Raw genomic sequence first — 27,111 nt, 5'->3', positions numbered from 1 at the left:
AGACTGACTGATATGTGTCCCATCTCTACCAGTTCTGGTCTGCTTCAGGGGGGGAAATTCCTAATAAAAAGGATATTTGGTACACAAGTTATTCCAAAGCACAGCTTATTCTAATTTTATTGCGTATTGTCCCTAGAAATGTTGCCTCCTACAAAGTCTTTACTTTATAAATATCCTTTATTATCTTAGGAGAGTTTCAGTCTTTATGTAGGAAGCTGAAACCTGTTTGGATGGACTTTAGTTTTTTTTTTTTTTGGATGGACTTTAGTTTTTTTTTTTTTTTTGGATGGACTTTAGCAAATCCAGAATTTTTAGTGGTCTGAGTGGCTGCATTAGAAAGTCACATGGTCAACATCAACTGCCATTCAATAAATTACATCACCTGATGTCTGCGGGAAGCACAATGGCCTCAAAAGAGGTATGAACTGGGAGTCCATCCTTGAAACATGTTTAGGTTTATGCATATCTGCATCTCCATATGCAGTTTGCTGTTCTCCCCTGGTTCGGTTTTGCCATTTTTCAAATGGGAATAATAATAATATCCACCCTCTCTTGGAGGATTATTTTAAAAACCCAAAGAAGATACCATATGTAAGACTCTTGAGTTTTTAAAGTTTTAAATGTTAACATGACTCTCAGTTCTGAAACAACCAACAGTAGAAAAGTAAACCAGTTAAAAATTTATAGGATACAATTTGCATCCTGCAGAAGTTTTCTCAACATGTAAACATGTTTACCATTTGTATTGAGTGCTTCCATATGACAGCTACTGTGCTAAGTCCTGGAGTCATAAAGAAGGAAGATGCAAGCTGCCTTGAGGAGCTTAGGGTCTGGTAGGAAGAAATACACACAGAACTGTGACCTTGAGCTGTTTTAGGAACTAAGAGATAATGGAGGATGTGTAACAGCAGTACAAGAAAGGAGGGTCTGATATCCTAATTTGACCTATCCTTAGCAGTATATGTTAACGTGTGTTTACAGATAACTCCAAAAAGCCCGGTTGCATAGACTTTGATGCTAGATTCACGGAGCTGGATGAGAAAATACAAATACAGAAGTTTAGTTCCGTGCTCCAATGGACATTGTTGGGAACTATGCTTGATAGCCAATATTGATCATCGTGGAGCTCACATTATAGCTTTTTCAAAACATTTACCCATGTAAAATCAAATTGGGTGGCTCTATCTAGACGTCAAAGGTTTCAGATTTTAGATTTATTTACTGAACTTTTACTATGTTCCAGGCACGGAACTGGATGTTTTCACTGCATTATCACATTTAAAAGCTAAATAAAGATGGAGGTAGCTTTTAACTTAATCCCATTATAAGCTTCTGTTCTCCATCATGAAGCCATTTCTATATCCTGGCTCATAGCCCATACTCACACTACTTTGCTGGAATTCTGTTGAAGAAGAAAACTGTTCTAACCAAAATATTCCAAATAATGTAGGCGCCAGCCTGTGAATAAAAATAATATCTCTTTGGTAATGGATTTTTTTTTAAGTAACTGGCTTTGAATACCCACATGATATAGCTTTTCTTAATAAACATTTACATGCTAAAGTTTTCTCTTCATTTGATCAGCAAATCTGTAGATAAAAGGGGATTCACTGGTATATAAATTTGCTAGGGCTGCCATAACAAAGTACCATAAATCAGCATCTTAAATAACAGAAATGTACTGACTCATGGTTCTGGAGGCTAAAAGCTCAAGATCAAAGTGTCAGCAGGGCTGGTTCCTTCTGGAATCCATGAGGAAGAATCTATTCCACACCTCTCCCCTGGCTTCTGGTAGTTTGTTGGAAATTATTGGTGTTCCTTGACTTAAAGAAGCATCACACTGATCTTTGTCTTCAAGTATTCTCCCTGTATATGTGTCTCTCTCCAAATTCCCTTTTCTGCTTTTTTTTTTTTAAATAAAAACACCAGTCACATGGATTAGGGCTCAACCTAATAACCTCATTTTAATTGATGACCTCTGTAAAGACTCTGGCTTCCCAGGTGGCATAGTGGTAAAGAATCTGCCTGCCAACGCAGGAGATGCAAGAGATGTGAGTTTGATCCCTGTTAAGAAGCTCCCTTGGAGTAGGAAATTGCAACTCACCCTAGTGAGTTGAGAATCACCTTGAGAATTCCATGGACAGAAGATCCTGGCAGGCTACAGTCCATGGGGTCACAGAGTCACCGAGTTGGACACAACTGTGCGTGCACACGCATGTGAAGGCCGTACCTCCAAGTCAGGTCACATTCAGAGGCACTGGGGATAAGACTTGAGCACACCAGTTTTAAGGGAACACAATTCCATTTGTGAGAGCCAGTAAAGATGGTGCCTTTTAAATATTGATCTTAGAGAGTATTAAAGGACTCTGGTCACCAAGTCAGAGGAATCATCACCGCTGGTAGTCAGGAGCCTGTCCTGCCGCTTGACTTAACTCTGAATGTTTCTTTTCAAAGGTGCTAAAAGCCAAAATCTGCTTGTCTGAAACTTTCTCTACTCTCTGAAATGATTCAAATACACTAATTTTCCATACTTTGTACTTTTGTTAGAATAATAAATTATTCCAGTTAAAAAAGGGGCGGGGTGCGCTTTAGTCAACTCAAGATAGAGATAAATTAAAGAGCTAAAAGCGCTTCTTGGAAAGTTCTGAAGTATCGCTGAAGTATAAACTCCCTGAGGAAAATATAAATCACTGCTAATACCTTTACAAGTTTCACTTTACTGATTTGATTAAAATTAGCAATTATCATGCAGCTACCTTCACAGCTACCTTCTCTCAACTGTTTGATTAGTGATGGCAAATGGCAGCCAATATCAAAAAACAATATCAGCATAGTCATAATGAGTATGTGCGTGTGTGACAGAGTTCACACACACACACGCATGTGCATATGTGTATGACAAAACAAACTTTGCTAACGCTTCTTAACTTTTTAAAGAAAACACAGTACATTCAAACAAAGCTTTGCCAAATAGGTCACCCAGTATTTATTTTTTCATTGACACTTTTTTTGCACAATTTTAAAGAGATCATTTGCAAAAATAATATGTGCCAAAAATTAGATTTGGCTGACACTTAAAGTGGATTCCACTGTAATTTCACACTTATTATCTTATTTTACAGTAGCACTATAAGTTAGGACCACTATAAGTTGTAAGCTCTATTTAATGGGTAAACGTTCAGTTCAGCTCAGTCGCTCAGTCGTGTCCGACTCCTTGAGACCCCATGAATCGCAGCACACCGGGCCTCCCTATCCATCACCAACTCCTGGAGTTCACTCAGACTCACATCCATCGAGTCAGTGATGCCATCCAGCCATCTCATCCTCTATTGTCCCCTTCTCCTCCTGCCCCCAATCCCTCCCAGCATCAGAGTCTTTTCCAATGAGTCAACTCTTCCCATGAGGTGCCCAAAGTACTGGAGTTTCAGCTTCAGCATCATTCTCTCCAAAGAAATCCCAGGGCTGATCTTCAGAATGGACTGGTTGGATCTCCTTGCAGTCCAAGGGACTCGCAAGAGTCTTCTCCAACACCACACTTCAAAAGCATCAATTCTTCAGTGCTCAGCCTTCTTCACAGTCCAACCCTCACATCCATACATGACCGCAGGAAAAATCATAGCCTTGACTAGATGGACCTTTGTTGGCAAAGTAATGTCTCTGCTTTTGAATATGCTATCTAGGTTGGTCATAACTTTCCTTCCAAAGGAAGACCCAAAAAAGATAAAGAGTATGTCTACCAGTACAGAATCTGTTGAGGGAGAAACCAGGATTCAAGCCAGGAATCTTGCCACTTAAAGCAAACAAAGTGACAGTGTTAGTCGCTCTGTCGCCTCCGACTCTTTGCGGCCCCATGAGCTTAGCCCGTCATGCTCCTCTGTCCACGGAATTCTCCAGGTGAGAATACTGGAGTGCATTGCTGTTCCCTTCTCCAGGGGTCGAACCTGGGTATCCTGCATTGCAGGCAGACTCTTTATCATCTGAGCCCGCAGGGAAGCTAACAAAGGACGGCAGTAAACTTTCTGTGAGCTACAGACGTACACAAACACAAATGTTACTGTGTTCAACGGTACCACTCTCACACTAAAACTGTTGAATTATCCCTTTGGTTTCAACTTTATTTCTTCCTTCCTCTTCTCTGGGTAATTAGGAGTAAAAAGCAACCCAAGAGATATCATGTTGAAGATTTTGATGAAGGAATTTTTCCCGCACCATCATGAATTAGTTTCACAACAATACAGCTCAGGAATGAGATATACTGCATTTTGCTTTCTTATGTAGCAAAAGACCTTTCTTAGTATGTGAAGTTAATTTCCAAGATAAGATAACCTATGACTAGATTATAAATGTCTAAGGCTAGGTTATAGCCCTATAGGTTATAAGTCATAGGTTATCGGTTATAACTTATGACTAGGTTATAAATAACCTAAGGCTAGGTTATAAATGTCTAAGCCCAACATCAGTGGTTTTAACCATCCAATAAGAAGAAGAAACTCATAGAAATCTGGTGGCACTTGTGAAATGGAATCTGTGTATAATTAAAAAAAAAAAAAACACAAGATCTGTGCCTTTGTCATCTGTTACTGACACAAGTGTGATTTCATTCAGAGAGCTCAGTTCTCAACAGGAATCCAAAGTTGTTCACATAGTTTGTGATTCCGTATTTTACATACTCTACATCCAATCTTAACCTCTCTTGTGTTCTCACCCACTAGCTGGACATTGCTTAGTATCCTGCCATTTGTTCACATGCTATTAATACATCAGAATCCAAACTTACCATCTCCCACCTAAACCAACTTCTACTCAGAACTGCATTTTTGACAGATGTTCCATCATTTTCTTGACACCCTCTGAAGCTGAAATATTGCCATTTTTGACCCGTACTTCTTTCTTGCCCTTTGTTTTTTGTTTTTTTTTCTTTCTTGCCCTTTGACTTCAAACAATCCCAGGAACAGGCAATTCTTTCTTTATGTGGTTCTTCTTTTCCTCTCTACTAGGCAAGGCCTTAGTTCAAGTTTTTGTCACCTGATTCTTCCAAGAGCATAATGGCCTCCTATCTGCTCTCTCTGTGGTCTGGGTCTATGGAAAGAAGTCCTGACTTATTCAAGATCCAAGTAAAACCACACCTCTGGGGACTTCCCTGGTGGTCCAGTGGTTAAGAAACTGCTTTCCAATGCAGGGGAAGCAAGTTTAATCCCTAGTCTAAGAAGATTCCATCTGCTGCAGGGCAACTAAGCCCATGCACCCCAACTACTGAGCCCACATGCCACAGTCAAGATCCCCAGTGCTGCATCTAAGAACTGATGCAGCCAAAGAAATGTTTTAAAAACTCACACCTCCATCAACCTCCGCAAACTCTTCTTCCTAGATGGGAGGCCATATTCAGTCTTCCATTACTCATGTAGACAATAGACCTGCTTTCTTTTCCATGGTAAATAAGATGGGGTGGGCTTTCCATCAGGCATATTTTTTTATGAGCCTCCTCCAGCTCCATAAAAGATTATCAGTCTGAGCATGAGCTTTTCTGATGGTTAGAGCATATGAGTTCATTTTCACTAACTTCACAGACCAGCTGCCTCCTAACTGTTTTCAAATAACATCACCTCATACTCATGGTTTTTTCACAGACTTAGCAAACTCTCAGATCCCAAAAATGATATGTATAGCCTCTTTTGTTCTTATAGCTTGTGTGTTCAGTCATGTCCGACTCTTTGCAACCCCATGGACTACAGCCCGCGGGGCTTTTCTGTCCATGGAATTTTCTAGGCAAGAATACCAGAACAGGTTGTCATTCCCTTCTCCAGGGGATATTCCTAACCCAGGATCAAACCTGAGTCTCTTTTGCCTCCTGCATTGGTAGCAGATTCTTTACCACTAGTGCCACCTGGGAAGCCCTATTATAGATTATTGTGGTTTAAAGCAAAAGGTTTTTCTGTTTATTTCTAGTTATGACAGTAATGTCTTTTGTACAAATTTGGAAAGCACATAAAGGCAAAGGACAGAGTTCTTTAAATCATCTATAACCACTGAAAATATTACGCGTTTTTTTTCTCTTCTCCTCCATGGAAGTGAGTTATGGCACTGCAAGTTTCCTTTTGTTCCTTTACTGTATCTTAATAATTTTTCAATGCCATTAAGCCATCTACATAGACTTCATAAAATATATTATAATGTAATTGATTACTTCAATTATTGGAAATGTTGTTTGTTTCTAAAATTGTGCATTAGTGAAAAACCTTTGATCAACATCCTCATAAACTTTGCACACAACTCTGAGAATAGCTGTCCACACAGCCTCATCAGCACTGAAAATGAAATATAATTTTCAAATATCTTAACTGGTATTCCACAACCAAAAAGAGTGAATGCTTTCATATTTATTGACAAATTGCGTTTCTTTACTGGATTATAAAATCACACAAATTGCCCTTTTGCTTAGCTATAAAAGATGTTTATGGATTAAAAATATTATATTTTAACATGGAATGTTAAGCTTCAAAATTCTCATGGTATTTAGTAGTCAGATCATCTATCATTTTTACAAAAATAATTTCAGTTAAGAGGTTGGCATGGGATCCAGGTTTACAAACATGATCATATCTACATTAATCTTTGAGTGCCCCCACCGTCTGCTTTTACAGGTTTTCCCCAGGCTCATGGGGTCTTCTGGGAGATGTCTAGGGTATGGAATCCATTGAGGCAGGCTTCCTCTGACATCAACCTCATCATTTCTTATTCATCTCTCACGTATCTGTTTGTGAGTTTTTCAGGTGGCTCAGTGGGTAAACCCACCTCAGTGGGTGAACCCACCTGCAATTTAAGAGACACAGGAGACACAGGTTTGATCCCTGGGCTGGGAAGATCCCCTGGAGGAGGACATGGCAACCTACCCCAGTACTCTCGCCTGGAGAATCCCATAGACAGAGGAGCCTGGCGGGCTACTTAGGGTAACAAAGAGTTGGACACAACTGAAGTGACTTAGTTCGCTTCATGCATGCAAGAAGATAATTGGGGAAACAGACAAAAATAATGAAAACAATTAGATATTTTAAAGAAGGAATTTTTTAATGTAACTTTATTTATTTTGGGTGTGCTGTCTTCATTGTCGCATAGGCTTTCTCTATCTGCAGTGTGTGGGCTACTCCTCGTTGTGGTGTGTGGGTTTCTCAATGCAGTGGCTTCTCTTGTTGCAGAGCACAGGCTCAGTGCGGGCTTCAGTAGTTGTGGCACGTGATCTCAGAAGTTGCAGCTCCCAGTCTCTGGAGCACAGGCTCAATAGTTGTGGCACGTGGGCATGTGGGATCTTCCTGGCCCAGGGATCAAACCCGTGTCTCCTGCATTAGCAGGCAGATTTTTTGCCATTGAGTCACCAGGGAAGTCCGAAGAAGGGATTTTTAAATTAGTATTTTAAAAGACAATAATGAGTAGAAAGGCATGCCTTCATTAATATTTTCTACCAGAAGAAAAAAAAGTAAAACCACAAGATATAAAGTTTCATTTTTCAAAGATGACAGTATTTCCTTAAAAATACCTAAAAGAAAAAAATTTTACCTTGAGTGACAGATCAGAAAAAAAACTAGTCCTTAAGGTAACTCTAGCAGCACAATTGTATTTGTTTTCTATTCCTGCCATAAGGAATTAACATACATTTAGTGATTTAATGACTTCAATTCCCCGATATGTGTCACAGTGGTTAAAAATCTGCCTGCCAATGCAATTGTCACAAGAGATGTGAGTTCAGTCCCTAGGTCGGGAAGATGCCCTGGGGGAACAAATGACAACTTACTCCAGTATTCTTGCCTGGAAAATTCCAAGGACAGAGAAGCCTGGCAGGCTACAGTCCATGGGGTTGCAAAAAGTGGGACATGGCCAAATACACAGGCACATGTCAGTAGCTTCAAATAACATAGCTCATTATCTTACTGTTCCGGAGTCAAGAATCCAACCTGGGTCTCACTGGACTGAGTCAGTGTTGGCAAAAGTGGAGTTCTTTCTGGAGACTGTAGAGGAGGATCCGTTTCACTGCCTTTTCCAGCTTCTAGTGACCATCTTCAAGGCCAGCCACGTAGCATCTTTAAATCTTATTCATTTTCCTGACTCTCTCACTTATAAGGACTCTCGTGATTATACTGGGTTCGATATATTCAGAAGGTTGACTATAATACAGAACATATACAAAAAGGTCCATGGGAATGCTTTACAACTATTATCTTTATTCTTCCCTCCTATACTCACTTCATGAACTTTTATTATTTTCTGTTATATGTGTCACACTCTACCCAGCAGAATCTGTCTCTATCGACCAGCAAGGTGGTAGGTAGAGAAATCCAAGTGATTTTTTTTTTGTAAGTAGTGTCAGTAGGACATCCTGTTATATACATTAGTCATTCACTTATGAAGGTTCCTACTACTCTACCATTAGAAGTTCATTCTCTGTATCCTGACCCTTTCCTATCCTGAGTGAACACAGAATAATACCACAGTGGGGAACTCAAAAGCTGAGGCCAGACCAGGCAGGAAAACCACTTAGATGACAAAACAAGCTCTAAAACTACAAACAAAGAGAGTTAGAATTTTGAGGAAAAAAAAGCCTTGTCAAAGCTCAAAAGAAAAATCTACCAATTTGTCAGGTAAGATAAATGAATACAGAATTAAAAACAAAATTCACAACAGCCATAATAATCATAACTTAGATTCATGGATCCTTGTCTGATACTGGGTTAAATATTTACAAGAATTATTTCAAGGAATTTTCATAAGGACATAATGAGCATGAGATAAGTGAGGAAATGAGGCTCAGATAGATTTAAAGCACAAAGATAATAAGTATCAAAGCCTGAATTTGAAATCCATAATTGAAGCCAATTGTATCTGCTTCATGAGTCGAAGTTTGAAGCCACTACATCACTGTTCAGGAGGGGACAAGTGCAGAGTGGGTTGGGCAGGAATGCAGGAATGGCTCCAGGATTTGGGCCATAATTTGGGCCTAACTAGGTGATGGTGACATGTCATATGGATGAGGCGGCTCAAGATAAAAGCTCAAGGTAGTGCTGGCTTATTAGAAGATTCTTGACTAAAATGCAAATGGGATCAGCCTAGCTCTAACTAGTTAATTATTGGTTAACAGTTTAGCAGGAATAAGATAGCTCATTAGCAGAGTTTTGGTGGAAATGGGCTTCCCAGGTGGTGCTAGTGGTAAAGAACCCACCTACCAATGCAGGAGACATAAGAGACTCAGGTTCCATCCCTAGGTCAGGAAGATCTCCTGGAGGAAGGCATAGAAATTCACTCCAGTATTCTTGCCTGGAGAATCCACGGACAGTGGAGCCTGGCAGGCTACAATCCATGGAATTGCAAACAGCTGGACATAACTGAAGTGACTTAGCATGCACATACACAGTAATTATGATAGATACCTAGATATTTCTAGAAAGGTTACTAGAAAGGAAACTTGGACAAGAAGTGTCCAATCACAAGGCTGAAGGACTCAAGTTAGCAACCATGTTGTATTTGGTGTAAATTGTCTCCCATAGGTAAGTGGTGATTAAATATGAAGAAAGGAAAGAGAAAAGCCAGATGGGAGAAAGCTTGAAGATATGAGAGTTCGTTCTTCAATAAGTAAATTACTACATTTAGATAGAATTAGGGATGCTATCTTTACAGAACTGGTCATTGTCATGAACCTTGATGAGAATGATGAATATGGATCTATGAGCAAAGAACAGATGGCCATGTCCGGGTGTCAAGCAAATGACCAAAGAAATAAGGGCAAAAAGTAGAGAATCAGGAGCAGATGATTGTTACATCAGCTTTGCCAGGGTGAAGAAATAGTCGAAAGCTCCAAGAGGGGTCAACTATTGTATAATGATGAATGCCACACCTCAGAGTTTAGACAGACCCACTGAAGGCTCTGATCTGGAAGCTGGTACATAGGAAACTAGAGGAGACAGTGAGGCAGAGTGCAATTCATTGCACGCTTGTGAGGGTCAGCTTCCACGGTTTGTGTGTGTCAGGAAGAGGAGCTGGTTTGTTCCATCATGGATTTCTAGATGGATCGTGGCATATGTCCTGATAGGGATCAGGGTGACCCTGATAGGGATCAGGTGACCCTGAGTGGTGACCTCTTTACACAAAGGACTGTTCCCTTATCTGAGCTGCACCCACACGACCATATGATTTGTCCTGCCAGATGGAGTACATTTTTCATGTAATGCACTTGGCAGTGAAAGAAAATCTATTTTAAGCTGACTGTTCATTTTTCATGATGTGTATTACAAAAGCATTGGTATAGCCCAATTTATTTGTAAGTGGACTTAAAACACTTTAAAATACAATGAAACCATTCGGCTAAATGCTGACTCTTGGGAATTGGGTTCCTGCATGGGAGAGTGAGATTTCGGCTCTCTCTACCTATCTTCAAAATGTATAAAACATGCAGGATTCAGATTGAAGTAGAACAGACTTAGTGGGGTCTTAACCCGTGGAATGGAGAGACCACACAGCATAAGGATTGGAACTTATTAGTGGGGATGGATGAGCCGCTCTGTGGTTTAGGCTGAAACGCCTGGGACTGCTTTTCAAATGTTTCAAATTTGATAATATATATACATAGACAGACACACACACATATATTAAAAAAGCTGATGTGTTTGCCAAAATCTTTCCCCCGTCTCCATTCTTCAACCCATATGGATTTTCAGTGTTTGTAATCCATACGTCTCTGATGTGTTCACACGAGGCCCTCTGAGGACTGGCTCGTAAAAGATTGTCCTCCAAGGGAATTTCTATCCACAGTTTTTCTCTAAAAGTTGCCACCCATTGCTCAAGCTCATGCCCTAACCCTTTGCCCCACTCCTCTCAGAATGACGTGGAGTAAACGAAAAAGCACAGGTTTGGAAGTCAAACCTTAATTCACTTCTAATTCTCTCCTTTAAGCACTCAGAGGTTATATGCACAAGCCATATAACCTCTTTATGTTGACTTTTTTCTCATTCAGGGAAGTCAGAGGCAGGGAGTGAGGACTCTCTAATCTAGTGGCCCTATTAGTTCTGAGTCTAAATGCCAATGACCTCAATGATTTCAGTACTTCTGGTTTTGCTCCTAACCCAAAACTGCCTTTTTATGAATGTTGAAAATTACTAACGGAATCAAAACCCATAAGGAGACTTTGTTTCTAGTGAAGGGCAGCACTTAACTATGGTTAATGGAAGAACTTTTCTCTGGGTAATATGGGAGGGACAGGTTGACCAGTTGGCCAGGAAAAGGACAGGTGTGTACATGTGCTAAGTTGCTTCAGTTGTGTCTGACTCCGTGTGACCCCATGGACTGTATGCCCCCAGGCTCCTCTGTCCATTGTGTTCTCCAGGCAAGAATACTGAAGTGGGTTGCCATGCCCTCCTCCAGGGGATCTTCCTGACCCAGGGATCAAAACTATATCTCTTATATCTCCAGCATTGGCAGGTGGGTTCTTAACCACTAGCGCCACTTGGGAAGCCCAAGACAGGTGACAACCCTCTAACCCTGCTCTTCTCATCTCAGCCTGTCTTGAAAGCAACAAGGAAGAAATGCCAGAGGCAGGAGGTGGCAAACAAACATGAACCAGTGATGTTCTTTACCTGGCTGTGTTAGGGAAATCCTACACAGAGGAGGAGGTTTAGAAATTCAGAGGTGGGATCTCTTGCTGCTGTGCAGACCATCTGGCTAAATGAGACCAAGTGCAGGGTTTAGACTTTTGGTTGTGATATCAGATAGGCTTAGGTTCAAATCCATTTACTTCTTTCCCGGCGAGCTAGCTAACTAAGGAGTCTTTAGAAACCAGAAGATCCACAAAGAAAGCATGGAGGCCAATTGCAACTCCAGAGATTTGTCTAAGGTATCCTCTGGGGAAGCTATAGATGCTCTCCGCACTTCTTACAGCTGCAGGGCTAGGACTGATATCAGCATACTGGTTTTGGCTTCCCCATATGCCTTGCAAAACCAGGCTGTAGTATGCATTTAGGGTCAACTTGAAGTCACACACACACACACACACACACAACATGCAGGAGAGTAAAAAAGAGAACTGCATAATGCCTCCCATTTCTCCTTCCTGCCTGGAAACCAGAGGTTAAGGGCTGATGTAATTAACATGAAATACACAGCTTTGTGAGCACCTGTAGCCAGTCCTTTTCTGCTCTCTTCTCCAGTCTCTCTCAAGCAGACTGAGAGGCCGAGGACCCAGAAGAGGGAAAGGAGAGAATGGGTAACTAGGGCTAGAGCAGATGTCTTGCTTCTCCAGGCTCTGTGAGGTCCAGAGATGTAGCAATTGTTTCATCTGCCATTTGTGGATTTCATGGACTGTGAAATGTCAGGAAAGCACATGCAAGGGCGCAAAGAAGTGGTTTTGAATCTGTGCCTGAGTGTGGCTTGTATACATTCCTCTAAGAAACTTCAGGGAAGAGGGATGAGGCAGGGGAATGACATGAAGAAAATTTCTTATGGGTCCTGGGTCCCCCTCCCTGCTTAAAAAAAAAAAAAGTTCTGCTTTGATCAGTTTTTGGTGTTCTCTTAACATTGCATTTGGAGAAAAGATGCAGCTAATAATAATGATGTTTTCAGAAAGCGCTCCGGGACTTGCGTCAGCTGACAGGCCTGAAGCATTGCTCCCGAACACTGGTTCCCTTGGCTGGGACGTGTAAGGAGGGGCGCCTTCCACGAATGCAGCAGAAGGGGAGTGACCATGGCAAGAGAGGCCACAGCAGGCAGGAGCAGCAGCGGAGGTTGTCCCAGCACAATCCACAGGCCAGCCAAGCCTGAGAGGCAGCTTTACAGACGATAACTGCAGTGGAAAGATTTCTGTCTGTCTGCGAAGGGTTGAGGGTGAGCCTCCCAGAGGGCAGGGAAAAGGACTCAATTACTCACCACCGTCCGCTGCTATGACTGATTTCTGCATTCATTTCTAATATTTAATTGATTATAAAGTAACCAGAAATCCCAAAGGAGCCCTCAGCCTCTGCTGAGGTAGCCGTTTAGCTGGGACGTAGTCAAAATCTGAGGATTTTGTGGCTGAAATGTATAGCGAATGACCCGGGTCTGGCCAGAAGTGTGACGCACGACAGCATACATTGGATGACTCATAGAAGTCAGGGATGGAAAAGACCTATTAGGTCATTTTTTCCATCTTCCAGCCATTGCAGGTTTACTCTCTGCCAAGGTGGGATTATATTCAAATATTTGGTCCAGTCTAGTTTGAACTGATTCAAGTAATAGGGCTCCCACAACCCCTCATGGGATCTTAATTCCACAGGATCATTGATCTCAATCTTCGGAAAATGTTCTGAGGTTCGCTTTAAATTTTCCTTTGCTCAATTTCATCCCATTAATCCTACTTATTACCCCTCAGGCCACCCTAAATAATATCCCTTCTTCTTTCATGTTGACATTCCTCCAATACTGGTAGGGAGGAGACAGGGGAATACAAAAATGTCTTCTTGGCTTGGCTCACGGTCCCAAGCATAAAATGAAGAATAGAAATGTTCTGAATAATAGCTTAAGATGTTGGGGAGACAATGCGTAGCCGATGAGAAAGGGTTTTCCAGATTGCCCAAGAATAGTTCAGACAATCAATGGCAGGTGTTTCTGAGTTTAACTTTCGTTGTAAAGATTCTGAGTCAGAGACTAGCAAAGGAGACAGACACGTGACCCACCATACTGCCACTTAACATGGATGGTGGGTCATGTCCTTATAGCCTTTGGGGGAGATAATTCTCTATGATCCTCCAATCATTTTTCTCCAGAGGGCAGGGATCACTTCAAATAGCAAAAATCCACATAAGTTAACCTCTGACTGAGTCATGTCCCTTTTAGGGCACAGGGCAGAGCAGAGGTGGTGAAGTCAGCTATTCTCAGAGTGTGGGGCCCCAGAGTGGGAGGCAGGGTTTTCAGATACTAGGGTGGGGCTTACTAAAAATACAAATTATTGGGGTTCATCTCAGGCCAACTGTGATTCAGAATCTGTGGCCAAAGCCCAGAAATCTTTCTTTTTTTTTTTCATTTTTGGCTGCACCACATGGCATGCAGGATCTTAATATCCCTGACCAGGGATCAAACCCATACCCCCTGCAGTGGAAGCCCAGAGTGTTAACCACTGGACCATTGGGAATTCCCTAGAAACCTATGTTTTTAACAAGCTTAATGATATTTGAAGGGGACAGACCATGGGGTAATTCTAATCCCATACCATCTGAGAACACCTTGGATGAAATTAGGGATACTCAACTGGCATCCAAAGGACAAGAGTTTGTCTGGTTATGGGACAGAAATCAGGAATTAGGGCTCAAGACTGAGAGCAGAGCAAGGATTTTGAGCAGTTATTATTAGAAACAAAAGTTCAATGTCCACAGCCTGAATATATTGGCTATCAGAGCATGGTTTGTGCATATGAAGTTAGACTAACTAGATAAAAGGTCTGATTGGACCCTGGTCTATTTAAACAAGGGCTAACAATTGAAAGACGCTTACTCCTTGGAAGGAAAGTTATGACCAACCTAGATAGCATATTCAAAAGCAGAGACATTACTTTGCCAACAAAGGTCCATCTAGTCAAGGCTATGCTTTTTCCAGTGGTCATGTATGGATGCAAGAGTTGGACTGTGAAGAAAGCTGAGGGCCGAAGAATTGATGCTTTTGAAGTGTGGTGTTGGAGAAGACTCTTGAGAGTCCCTAGGACTGCAAGGAGATCCAACCAGTCCATTCTAAAGAAGATCAGTCCTGGGTGTTCTTTGGAAGGAATGATGCTAAAGCTGAAACTCCAGTACTTTGGCCACCTCATGCAAAGAGCTGACTCATTGGAAAAGACTCTGATGCTGGGAGGGATTAGGGGCAGGAGGAAAAGGAGATGACAGAGGATGAGATGGCTGGATGGCATCGCCAACTTGATGGATGTGAGTTTGAGTGAACTCTGGGAGTTGGTGATGGACAGGGAGGCCTGGCGTGCTGCGATTCATGGGGTCGCAAAGAGTCTGACACGACTGAGCCACTGAACTGAACTAAGACTTGCCAACATTTTACCTTATTCTTTGCATGTTGTGTAAAGTAATCTTACAGGTGTACCTTGTTTAATTATGCTTCACTTTATGATATTTTGCAGATACTGAATTTTTTACAAATTGAAGGTTTGCAGCAAGTCTATCAACACTATTTTTCCAACAGCATTTGCTGACTTCACGGCTCTGTGTCACCTTTGGGTAATTGTCAAAAATTTCAATTTTCTTCATTATTATTATATTTGTTATAGGGATCTGTGCCCAGTGATTTTTGATGTCCCTGTCATAATTATTTTGGGAAGCTACAAACTATACTCATATAAGGAAGTAAATTGAATCTATTGATGAAATGACAACGATGGATTTGGAATGTTCCATAAATTCCATTGATAAGGCAGAGGCAGAGTTTGAGAGGACTGGCTCCAAGTTTGAAAGAAGTTCTACTGTGGGTAATATGCTATTGAACAGCGTTGCATACTACAGAAATCATTCATGAAGAAACAGTCAATTTTTGTGACACATGTCATTGTTGTCCTGTTGTAAGAAATTTACACAACCAGTCCTATCTTCATCAATCACCATCTTAATCAGTCAGCAGCCACTGCCATCAAGGCAAGGCCTTCCAACAGCAAAAAATAATGACTTGCCAAAGGATTAGAAGACATCAGAATTTTTTAGCAATAAAGTATTTTTAAGTTAAAATATATACTTGTTTTAGACATAATGCTATTGCACTCAATAGATTGCAGTATAGTGCAAGCATACCTTTTATATTCACTGGGAAACCAAGATATTCATGTGACTCACTTAATTGTGATGTTCACTTTATTGCAGTAGTCTGGAACCCAACTTGTAATATCTCCAAGGTATGTCTGTATCAGGAAAACCTAATGGTGAAGAGAAAAGGTAAGGATAAAAATACTGAATTCCAAATTTCAAATTCATGCACACATAATTTCAAGGAGCTGGTCTGACTTTGGCTTTCAGTTATGATAAAGTGATTTGCAGCACACCAATTTCAGCCCAGAAGAAGTAGAAAAGCTTAAGGTCCTTGATGGTTGCAAAGGCAAGCCAGATTTGGGGAATTAAGATCCTGGAGTCAAATGAATCTCAGACAGATCAACTAATACTATTTAACGTGTTTTCCCCTAAGGAGCATTTCCTGATTGTGGATAGAGAAGAAAAAAAGGCTAAGAATCCAAGCAAAGGACTGCTGTTAGGAGAGAGAGATAAGTCAACAATATCACTGGGCCAGAGAGACAAACACAGAGTTTGGGACTACCAAGGAAGCCAAGAAGCCAAAATTTAATGATAAGAGAGACACAAAGGGAGGACATTCAGTGATGTTCCCTCTTCAAGACATTTGCTAGATTTTTATGCTGCTCTAAGCTATAGACCAAGTAGCTAAACAACAACAACAGTAACAACAATAATAATAACAGAGTTTTCTAGACTCACATGGTAAAACAAGGCAAATATTGTATGCTATGATTTACCAATAAAGCAAGGCCTTAGTAAGCACCCTAGACTTTTAGTTTAAGGGGCCACTGAAGGGCATTACTCTAGAAGTAAGGATAAAGTACAAGTAAAACCTCCTGAAAACTACAACCCAGCCACAAACAGCTCAGTCCTTGATTGGATCAAAGTCACTGACCGAATTTAACCTGTCCACAACTGATCAAAAGTAGCAGGTATATAGACTCAGTACTAACAGGAAAGCATAATATAAAAACAGACATGCATAGGACCCAATTTTTGGAGTTGCCAAACACAGGTAAGATTGAGAATTTCTTATGAGAACTAGAATATAAATTTTAAAAATATCTAATGTAAATCTTAGCATCACAAAATGCAATAACTAAAATTAATCATTTAATATATGGGTTTAAATGCAGTTTTAACACAGTAGAAGAGAAGTAGTTAGAAGATATATCCATAGAAAATAAAATATCCGAGCAGAAGCAGGAAAACAAAAAGAAAATTTTAAATACAGAAAAGAAAATGAGAAACAAATGGAATACAGTAAATAGAGCAAAAAAACATAATTTGAATCTGAGGAGGAAAAAGAGCGTGTACATAAGAAATCATAATAAAAGAGTAGTGGTCATACAATTTCCAAAACTAAAGAAAGATATCAAGTGACAGAATAAGGAAGTGCTATGAACACCATGCAAGACAAACACAAATAAAACATCTATGTACCATGTAACAAAACTACTGGTCATGAACAAAAAAGAGGAATACTACATTATCATAACTGAAAGGAAAAGTCAGATGAGATTCCTTGGACCATGTGTGTGTGTGTGAATTTGAAATTTGAAATCCAGTATCCATATGCAAAAACACCATAATTTGTACCATAATCAAAATTAAATTGAATCATAGACCTACAGTAAAGATTAAACCTATAAAACACTGGAATACATAGGAAAAAACCTTTGCAGATTTGGAGCAGGGAAAGCTTTCTTTGGACACAAAAAACTATCAGTCATAAAGGGAAAAAAATTTTGACTGTAAAGCTACAAGGAGGTACTACTTACTATATACCCGCTATATAAGACTGAGAGTATCAAATCTGAGCAAAGATGTGAAGCAATCGGAACTCTCATATATTTCTGGGGGGCATAAAACAGGGTTAAAATCATTTTGAAAACAGTTTGACAGGCTCTTAAAGTTAGGCATCATATACCTATAAATTACCCATGAATTCCACTTCTAGATTTTTACCCAAGAGAAAGAAAACACATATGTCCACATGAATATCTACTTATGTATGTGAATGTTCACATCACAAACTTATGTATATGACTTAAAAACTGGAAACAAGTATCCAAAAAGCAAGCAAATACCACAAATTGTGATATATTCATATAGTGAAACACTATCCAACAATAAAAATAAATGATTTATTTATCCATTCCACAATATAGATGAGTTTCAAAAATATCAGACTGTTAAGTCAGACACAAAATAGTACACACTACATGATTCGATTAATAGGAAGTCCTGAAAGAGGAAAAATCAAATTATACTTACAATTAAATTACAATCAAAATCGGATCAGTGGTTGTCTAAGAGCAAGGATTCTCAGTGTTACTTGAGAGAAAACAGGGGAAACTTTTTGAAGAAGTGGAAATGACTTATATCTTGATTGGGTTGGTGGTTCAGTTCAGTTCAGTCGCTCAGTCATGTCCGACTCTTTGCGACCCCATGAATCGCAGCACGCCAGGCCTCCCTGTCCATCACCAACTCCCAGAGTTCACTCAAACTCACATCCATCGAGTCAGTGATGCCATCCAGCCATCTCATCCTCTATCGTCCCCTTCTCCTCCTGCCTCCAATCCCTCCCAGCATCAGAGTCTTTTCCAATGAGTCAACTCTTTGCAGGAGGTGGCCAAAGTACTGGAGTTTCAGCTTTAACATCATTCCTTCCAAAGAAATCCCAGGGCTGATCTCCTTCAGAATGGACTGGTTGGAACTCCTTGCAGTCCAAGGGACTCTCAAGAGTCTTCTCCAACACCACAGTTCAAAAGCATCAATTCTTCGGCGCTCAGCTTTCTTCACAGTCCAACTCTCACATCTATACATGACCACTGGAAAAACCATAGCCTTGACTAGACGGACCTTTGTTGGCAAGGTAATGTCTTTGCTTTTGAATATGCTATCTAGGTTGGTCATAACTTTCCTTCCAAGGAGTAAGCGTCTTTTAATTTCATGGCTGCAGTCACCATCTGCAATGATTTTGGAGCCCAGAAAAATAAAGTCTGACACTGTTTCCACTGTTTGCCCATCTATTTCCCATGAAGTGACCCATCAATTTATTGGACCAGATGCCATGATTTTCGTTTTCTGAATGTTGAGTTTTAAGCCAACTTTTTCACTCTCCTCTTTCACCTTCATCAAGAAGCTTTTGAGTTCCTCTTCACTTTCTGCCATAAGGGTGGTGTCATCTGCATATCTGAGGTTATTGATATTTCTCCCAGCAATCTTGATTCCAGCTTGTGTTTTTCCAGCCCAGCATTTCTCATGATGTACTCTGCATATAACTTAAATAAGCAGGGTGACAATATACAGCCTTGACGTACTCCTTTTCCTATTTGGAACCAGTCTGTTGTTCCATGTCCAGTTCTAACTGTTGCTTCCTGACCTGCATACAAATTTCTCAAGAGGCAATACCTGAATAAAGTGGTTTAAAAACTGTTACACTTCCGATTTTCTTTTTTTAAATTCGAACTGGTCTTCTCTCAAATCAGGTATGCATCTTTTTTCTTTTTTCATTTCCCTTAGCCTTCTGAGTACCAAAACCTTATTAATAATTCAACTTATATTTACTCAGCACCCATATTCTAGGTACTATTCTAGGCAGTGAATCAATTTATTGAACAAAACTTACAAAGCTCCCTACCTGATGAGCCTAAAATTAAATGCCAAGAAGAAGTTTCCTGCAGACTATTCAGTCCAAGAAAATATTATGATTTTTCATCACAAGCTATGATTTCATTTTTGTAGTTGTCCTTATATGGCTATATTCTATGATACTATTCCACAATAAGATATTGATTATAAACAATTGTTTTGTTGTTGCTGTTATTTCATTGCCAAAAGGTGTACAATTCTTTGTCACCCCATGGACTGTAACCCACCAGGTTTCTCTGTCCATGGGATTTCCCAGGCAAGAACACTGGAGTGGGTTGCCGTTTCCTTCTCCAGGGGAATCTTCCCAATCTAGGGATCAAACCTACATCTCCTACATTGCAGGCAGATTCTTCCACTTCAAAACCACCAGGTTTTGAAGCTCAAAATGAGTTACTAATGCCTCAGTTTTCTCAATGTGACTGAGCAAGACTGATGAAAATGAAAGCAATTCTAACTGGCCCTGCCACCTTTTTCTGTGACCCTTTATATCCCCTCCCTTCCCTGATTAGCAACTGTTTGAAAGGCTTCCATGCCCAGGAGCCCCACAGGGTCCTGCTCAATTTCATTATGGCAGTTGAGGGAAGACTTTCTTATCCTTCTGATGGTCTCTGCTTTCTTGAGGTGTCCACAGTTTGTATAGCATATGTCTCGTTAGCTAATCTCAATCAAAACTTTGTGGTTTTTTTTTTATCACTCAGTCATTAAAAAGAATGAAATAATGCCTTTTGTATCAAAGTGGACAGACCTACAGATTATCATACTGAGTGAAGTAAGTCAGACAGAGAAAGAGAAATATCATATGACATCCCTTATATATAGAATCTAAAAGGAAACGATTCAAGTGAACTTACTTACAAAACAGAAAAGAGATTTACAGAATTAAAGAATGAGTTTATGGTTGCTAGGGTAGGGTGGGTTGGGGATAAAGGATAGTTAGGGATGTAACTATAGCATAGTAAAGTATGGTAAAGGATGGACATGTTACTGTGTTTAAAACAGATTACCAATACGGACATACTATAAAGCACAGGGAACTCTGCCCAGTGTTATGTGGCAACCTGGATGGGAGGGGAGTTGAGGGGAGAATGGATACATGTATATGTATGGCTGAGTTACTCAACCATATTGTATATGAGCCATATTGTATATGTAACTCATATACAATAACTCATATGAGTTACATATACAATATATGTACAGGTATTGCGGTGCTTCTGAAAGTATCACAACATTATTCATTGGCCAAACTTCAATATAGGGGCTTCCCAGCTGGCTTAGTGAGTAAAGAAACTGTCTGCAATGCAGGAGACTCAGGTTTGATCCCTGGGTTGGGAAGATTCTGTAGAAGAGGGCATGGCAATACTGGAGGCCACTCCAGCATTCTTGCCTGGAGAATCCCATGGACAGGGGAGTCTGGTGGGCTACAGTCCATAGGGCTGCAAAGAGTCAGACACAACTCAAGTGATTGAGCACAAATGCATACACATTCCAATATAAAATTTAAAGTTTTTTAAAAAGCAGGGGGAAAGACTTTGATGTACCTGGTCCTAAAGGGACCCTCCCTCAGTCTTGACCCTTGTTCAATACTTGACTGAAGCTCCCATCTCTTCCACTTGGGTGTTCCACCCGTGCTCCCTGCCCACAAAGTCACCTCCAACTTGCCCTGTGTCCTCCCTGCTTTCAGCCACTTTCTGTGTCCCTCGTTAGAAACTTCTGGATCTCTTTTATTCCTTGTCTGGGCCCTGGGGAACCTGAGTCTGGCTCTAAGTCAGGCCTAACCACCTATTCATTTCTCTCAGCAACTTGTATTCCTGTTACCCAGAAACTGGATTTGCCTCTTGGTAGGTGTCAAAACAAGACACAACCAAGTCAAAGGCTGCAAGGATTCTTACTTGCAACTGGGATCTTTCCCGAAGTGATGTCTCCCTGAACAGCAAAATTGCGGAAGTTTTAAGCTAAGGATAACATGCATATTTATGAAAGGGCTTGGGGAGTAGGCAGAGTCCAAGCTTTAGCTAAGTCATGAGGGTCAGAAATTCTAGGTCAACATCACCATCCTTAGGTTCCAGTTAATCTGGTGATTGAGTTCTTCCGGCTAATTTTTACTATTGAAACAGAACTGGGAGTCTTTACAACTGATACATTATCTTTGCTGTTGTTATCTCTCTTGCCTGAAACAGTGTGTTCCTGCATTCTTTTTTGTTTCCTTAAGATCATTTATTACTAAGACCTATTCAAGGGCAAGCACTATAGCCAACCTTAGATCACAAAATGGCTTAGGCCAAAAGGGCTTCTCTTATGTTAAGAAAGTCATTCCTGGTTCTCTTTCTCCAGGGATCCTCTACCCTATCTATTTATATTTCTGGAACCATGCCAGCTGTGGGCATCTCTCAGAGGGATATACCTTTTTTAGATTGAAGTTGGAGATGGCCCTTGTCAAAGGAGGGGTTCCTACCTCTCAGAGCCTTTTGAGTTCAAAGTTAGGTCACAAGATAGATAAAAATAAAGAAATGAATGCTTACAGGAAGAAAACTAAACATCCAAGAAGGAAAACAATGTATACCAAGAGGTAATACCAAGGGACTTGCCTGGTGGTGGTTAAGACTTAGTCTTCCAATGCAGGGGTTGCATATTTGATGTCTAGTTGGGGAGCTAAGATTCCACGTGATTCAGGTCCAAAAAGTCAAAGCATAAAAACAGAAGCAATATTATAACAAATTCAATAAAGACTTAAAAAAAAAAAAAAAGAGAGAGAGAGAGAGGTAATGTTGGATTTGTAGCCTCTTATCCCTCCCCCTCCAAAAATATGCAAAGATGTAAAGTGGGGCTGAATATCTGAACATTACTGCAGTATATTGAATGGAAAAAAGAATCCATTCTAAGAGCCATTTGGTAATACAACTTGTCAGGCTCAGTATTTATTGGGAGGCAGTAATATGTTCCAGGAACTCTGCTAGGTGCTTTCCCACACATCATCTCTCAACAATCCGTTGAGGTAGGAATGACCTTCCCACAACAAGGATGAGAAACTGAGATTACAGAGATTAAAGGACTTGCCCAGAGCCACCAAATTAAATAAAAGATCACATGGGGCCTGAAAATATGCCTTTCTTTCTGACGTTTAGTGGTAATTGTCTTAACATTCTCTTTTGTTATGCTTCAAGGTAAGATGTTTATGACCGTTTAGGGGACAAAGACATTTTATAATTAATGGTGTATTATTTTTTAACCTCTCTTCACAGAATACCAAAACAATGTGTGTGTTTGTTGAAGAGAAAATGCCAAATGTAACAAACCACAGGGGCAGAATTTTTAAGGTAGGAGCCTTAGTTATTACATCAGTGGAGATATCAGGTGGCCATCACTGTAGTTATCAAAACTACAAGTAGATATCACCTCATATCAGTCAGAACGGCTATCATCAAAAAATACACTGGGGATAAATACTGGGGAGAGAAGGGAATCCTCCTACACTACTGGTGGGAATGTAAATTGGTATAGCCTCTATGGAGAACAGTATAGATGTTCCTTAAAAAACTAAAACTAAAGTTACCATACGATTCTGCAACCCCACTCTTGGGAATACATCTGGAAAAAAAAACATGGTCCAAAAAGATACATGCATGCAATATTCATTGCAGCAATGTTTACAATAGCTACAACATGGAAGCAACATAAATGTCCTTTAACAGAAGAATGAATAAAGAAGATGTTATAAATATATACAATGGAATATTGTTTTTGTTGTTGTTTAGTTGCTAAGAGTGTCCAACTCTTCTGTGACCCCACAGACTATAGCACGCCAGGCTCCTCTTTCCATGGGATTTTCCAGGCAAGAATATAAGAGTGGGTTGCTATTTCCTTCTCCAGGTGATCTAACTGACCCAGCACTCAAAACTGTGTCTCCTGTCTCCTGCATTGGCAGGTAGGTTCTTTACCACTGAGCCGCCAGGGATATTACTCAGAAAAAAAAAATAATAATGCCATTTGTAGCAACATGTAGCACAATCACAGGAAGCTAACCAATCTGACCACATGGACCACAGCCTTGTCTAACTCAATGAAACTATGAGCCATGCCATGTAGGGCCATCTAAGATGGATGGGTCATGGTGGAGAGTTCTGATAAAATGTGGTCCACTGGAGAAGGGAACGGCAAACCACTTCAGTATTCTTGCCTTGAGAACCCCATGAACAGTATGAAAAGGCAAAAAAATAGGACACTAAAGATGAACGCCCAGGTCGGCAGGTGCCCAGTGTGTTACTGATGATCAGTGGAGACACAACTCCAGAAAGAATGAAGAGAGGAACCAAAGCAAAAACAATACGAAGTTGTGGATGTGACTGGTGACGGAAGTAAAGTCTGATGCTGTAAAGAGCAATATTGCATGGGAACCTGGAATGTTAGGTCCATGAATCAAGGCAAATTGGAGGTGGTCAAGCAGGAGATGGCAAGAGTGAACATTGACATTTTAGGAATCAGCGAACTAAAATGGACTGGAATGGATGAATTTAACTCAGATGACCATTATATCTACTACTGTGGGCAAGAATCCCTCAGAAGAAATGGAGTAGCCATCATAGTCAACAAAGAAGTCCAAAATGCAGTACTTGGATGCAATCTCAAAAATGACAGAATGACCAATGCTAATTTCCAAGGCAAACCATTCAATATCACAGTAATCCAAGTCTATGCCCTGACCAGTAATGCTGAAGATGCTGAAGTTGAACGGTTCTATGAAGACCTACAAAACCTTCTAGAACTAACACCCAAAAAAGATGTAATTTTCATTATAGGGGACTGGAATGCAAAAGTAGGAAGTCAAGAAATACTTGGACTAACAGGCAAATATGGCCTCAGAGTACAGAATGAAACAGACCAAAGGTTAATAGAATTTTTCCAAGAGAACACACTGGTCATAGCAAACATCCTCTTCCAACAACACAAGAGAAGACTCTACACACGGACATCATCAGATGATCAATACCAAAGTCAGATTGATTGTCTTCTCTGCAACCAAAGATGGAGAAGTTCTATACAGTCAGCAAAAACAAGACCAGGAGCTGACTGTGGCACAGACCATGAACTCCTTATTGCCAAATTCAGACTTAAATTGAACAAAGTAGGGAAAACCGCTAGACTATTCGGATCAGATCAGATCAGAACAGTCGCTCAGTTGTGTCTGACTCTTTGTGACTCCATGAATCGCAGCACACCAGGCCTCCCTGTCCATCACCAACTCCCAGAGTTCACTCAAACTCACATCCATCGAGTCAGTGATGCCATCCAGCCACCTCATCCTCTGACGTCCCCTTCTCCTCTTGCCCCCAATCCCTCCCAGCATCAGAGTCTTTTCCAATGAGTCAACTCTTGGCATGAGGTGGCCAAAGTACTGGAGTTTCAGCTTTAGCATCATTCCTTCCAAAGAAATCCCAGGGCTGATCTCCTTCAGAATGGACTGGTTGGATCTCCTTGAAGTCCAAGGGACTCTCAAGAGTCTTCTCCAACACCACACTTCAAAAGCATCAATTCTTCGGCGCTCAGCCTTCTTCACAGTCCAACTCTCACATCCATACATGACAACTGGAAAAACCATAGCCTTGACTAGACGGACCTTTGTTGGCAAAGTAATATCTCTGTTTTTGAATATGCTATCTAGATTGGTCATAACTTTCCTTCAAAGGAGTAAGCATCTTTTAATTTCATGGCTGCAGTCACCATCTGTAGTGATTTGGGAGCCCAAAAAAATAAAGTCTGACACTGTTTCCACTGTTTCCCCATCTGTTTGCCATGAAGTGATGGGACCAGATGCCATGATCTTCGTTTTCTGAATGTTGAGCTTTTTTTTTTTTTTAATTTTATTTTATTTTTAAACTTTATATGATTGTATTAGTTTTGCCAAATATCAAAATGAATCCACCACAGGTATACATGTGTTCCCCATCCTGAACCCTCCTCCCTCCTCCCTCCCCATACCATCACTCTGGGTCGTCCCAGTGCTCTAGCCCCAAGCATCCATGTTGAGCTTTAAGCCAACTTTTCACTCTCCACCTTCACTTTCGTCAAGAGGCTTTTGAGTTCCTCTTCACTTTCTGCCATAAAGGTGGTGTCATCTGCATTATCTGAGGTGATTGATATTTCTCCTGGCAATCTTGATTCCAGCTTGTGTTTCTTCCAGTCCAGCGTTTCTCATGATGTACTCTTCATATAAGTTAAATAAACAGGGTGACAATATACAGCCTTGATGAACTCCTTTTCCTATTTGGAACCAGTCTGTTGTTCCATGTCCAGTTCTAACTGTTGCTTCCTTACCTGTATATAGGTTTCTCAAGAGGCAGGTCAGGTGGTCTGGTATTCCCATCTCTTTCAGAATTTTCCACAGTTTCTTGTGATCCACACAGTCAAAGGATTTGGCATAGTCAATAAAGCAGAAATAAATGTTTTTCTGGAACTCTCTTGCTTTTTCCATGATCCAGCGGATGTTGGCAATTTGATCTCTGGTTCCTCTGCCTTTTCTAAAACCAGCTTGAACATCAGGAAGTTCACGGTTCACATATTGCTGAAGGCTGGCTTGGAGAATTTTAAGCATTACTTTACTAGTGTGGGAGATGAGTGCAATTGTGCGGTAGTTTGAGCATTCTTTGGCATTGCCTTTCTTTGGGACTGGAATGAAAACTGACCTTTTCCAGACCATTCAGGTATGACCTAAATCAAATCCCTTACAATTATACAGTGAAAGTGACAAATAAATTCAAGAGATTAGATCTGATAGACAGAGTGCCTGAAGAACTATGGATGGAGGTTCATGACATTGCTCAGGAGGCAGGGATCAAGACTATCCCCAAGAGGAAGAAATGCAAAAAGGCAAAATGGCTGTCTGAGGAGGCCTTACAAATAGCTGTGAACAGAAGCGAAATGAAATCAAAGGAGGAAAGGAAAGATGCACCCATTTGAATGCAGAGTTCCGAAGAATAGCAAGGAGAGGTAAGAAAGTCTTCCTCAACAATCAATGCAAAGAAATAGAGGAAAACAATAGAATGGGAAAATCTAGAGATCTCTTCAAGAAAATCAGAAATACTAAGGGAACATTTCATGCAAAGAGGGGCACAATCAAGGACAGAAATGGTATGGACCTAACAGAAGCAGAAGATGTTAAGAAGAGGTGACAACAACACACAGAAGAACTATACAAGATCCTCACGACCCAGATAATCACAATGGTGTGATCACTCACCTAAAGCCAGACATCTTGGAATGTGAAGTCAAGTGGGCCTTAGGAAGCATCACTATGAACAAAGCTAGTGGAAGTGATAGAATTGCAGTTGAGCTATTTCAAATCCTGAAAGATGAAACTGTGAAAGTGTACCACTCAATATGCCAGCAAATTTGGAAAACTCAGCAGTGGCCACAGGACTGGAAAAGGTCAGTTTTCATTCCAATCCCTAAGAAAGGCAATGCTAAAGAATGCTCAAACTATGCACAATTGCACTCATCTCGCATGCTAGCAAAATAATGCTCAAGATTCTCCAAGCCAGGCTTCAACAGTACGTGATCCGTGAACTTCCAGATGTTCAAGCTGGATTTAGAAAGGCAGAGGAACCAGAGATCAAATTGCCAACATCTGTTGGATCATTGAAAAAGCAAGAGAGTTCCAGAAAAATATCTACTTCTG

This window comes from Bos javanicus, chromosome 16, assembly GCF_032452875.1.
Source record: "Bos javanicus breed banteng chromosome 16, ARS-OSU_banteng_1.0, whole genome shotgun sequence".
In the NCBI taxonomy this organism is placed as follows: Eukaryota; Metazoa; Chordata; class Mammalia; order Artiodactyla; family Bovidae; genus Bos; species Bos javanicus.
The sequence above is the reverse complement of the archived record's forward strand: the minus strand, read 5'-3'. Positions refer to the sequence as shown.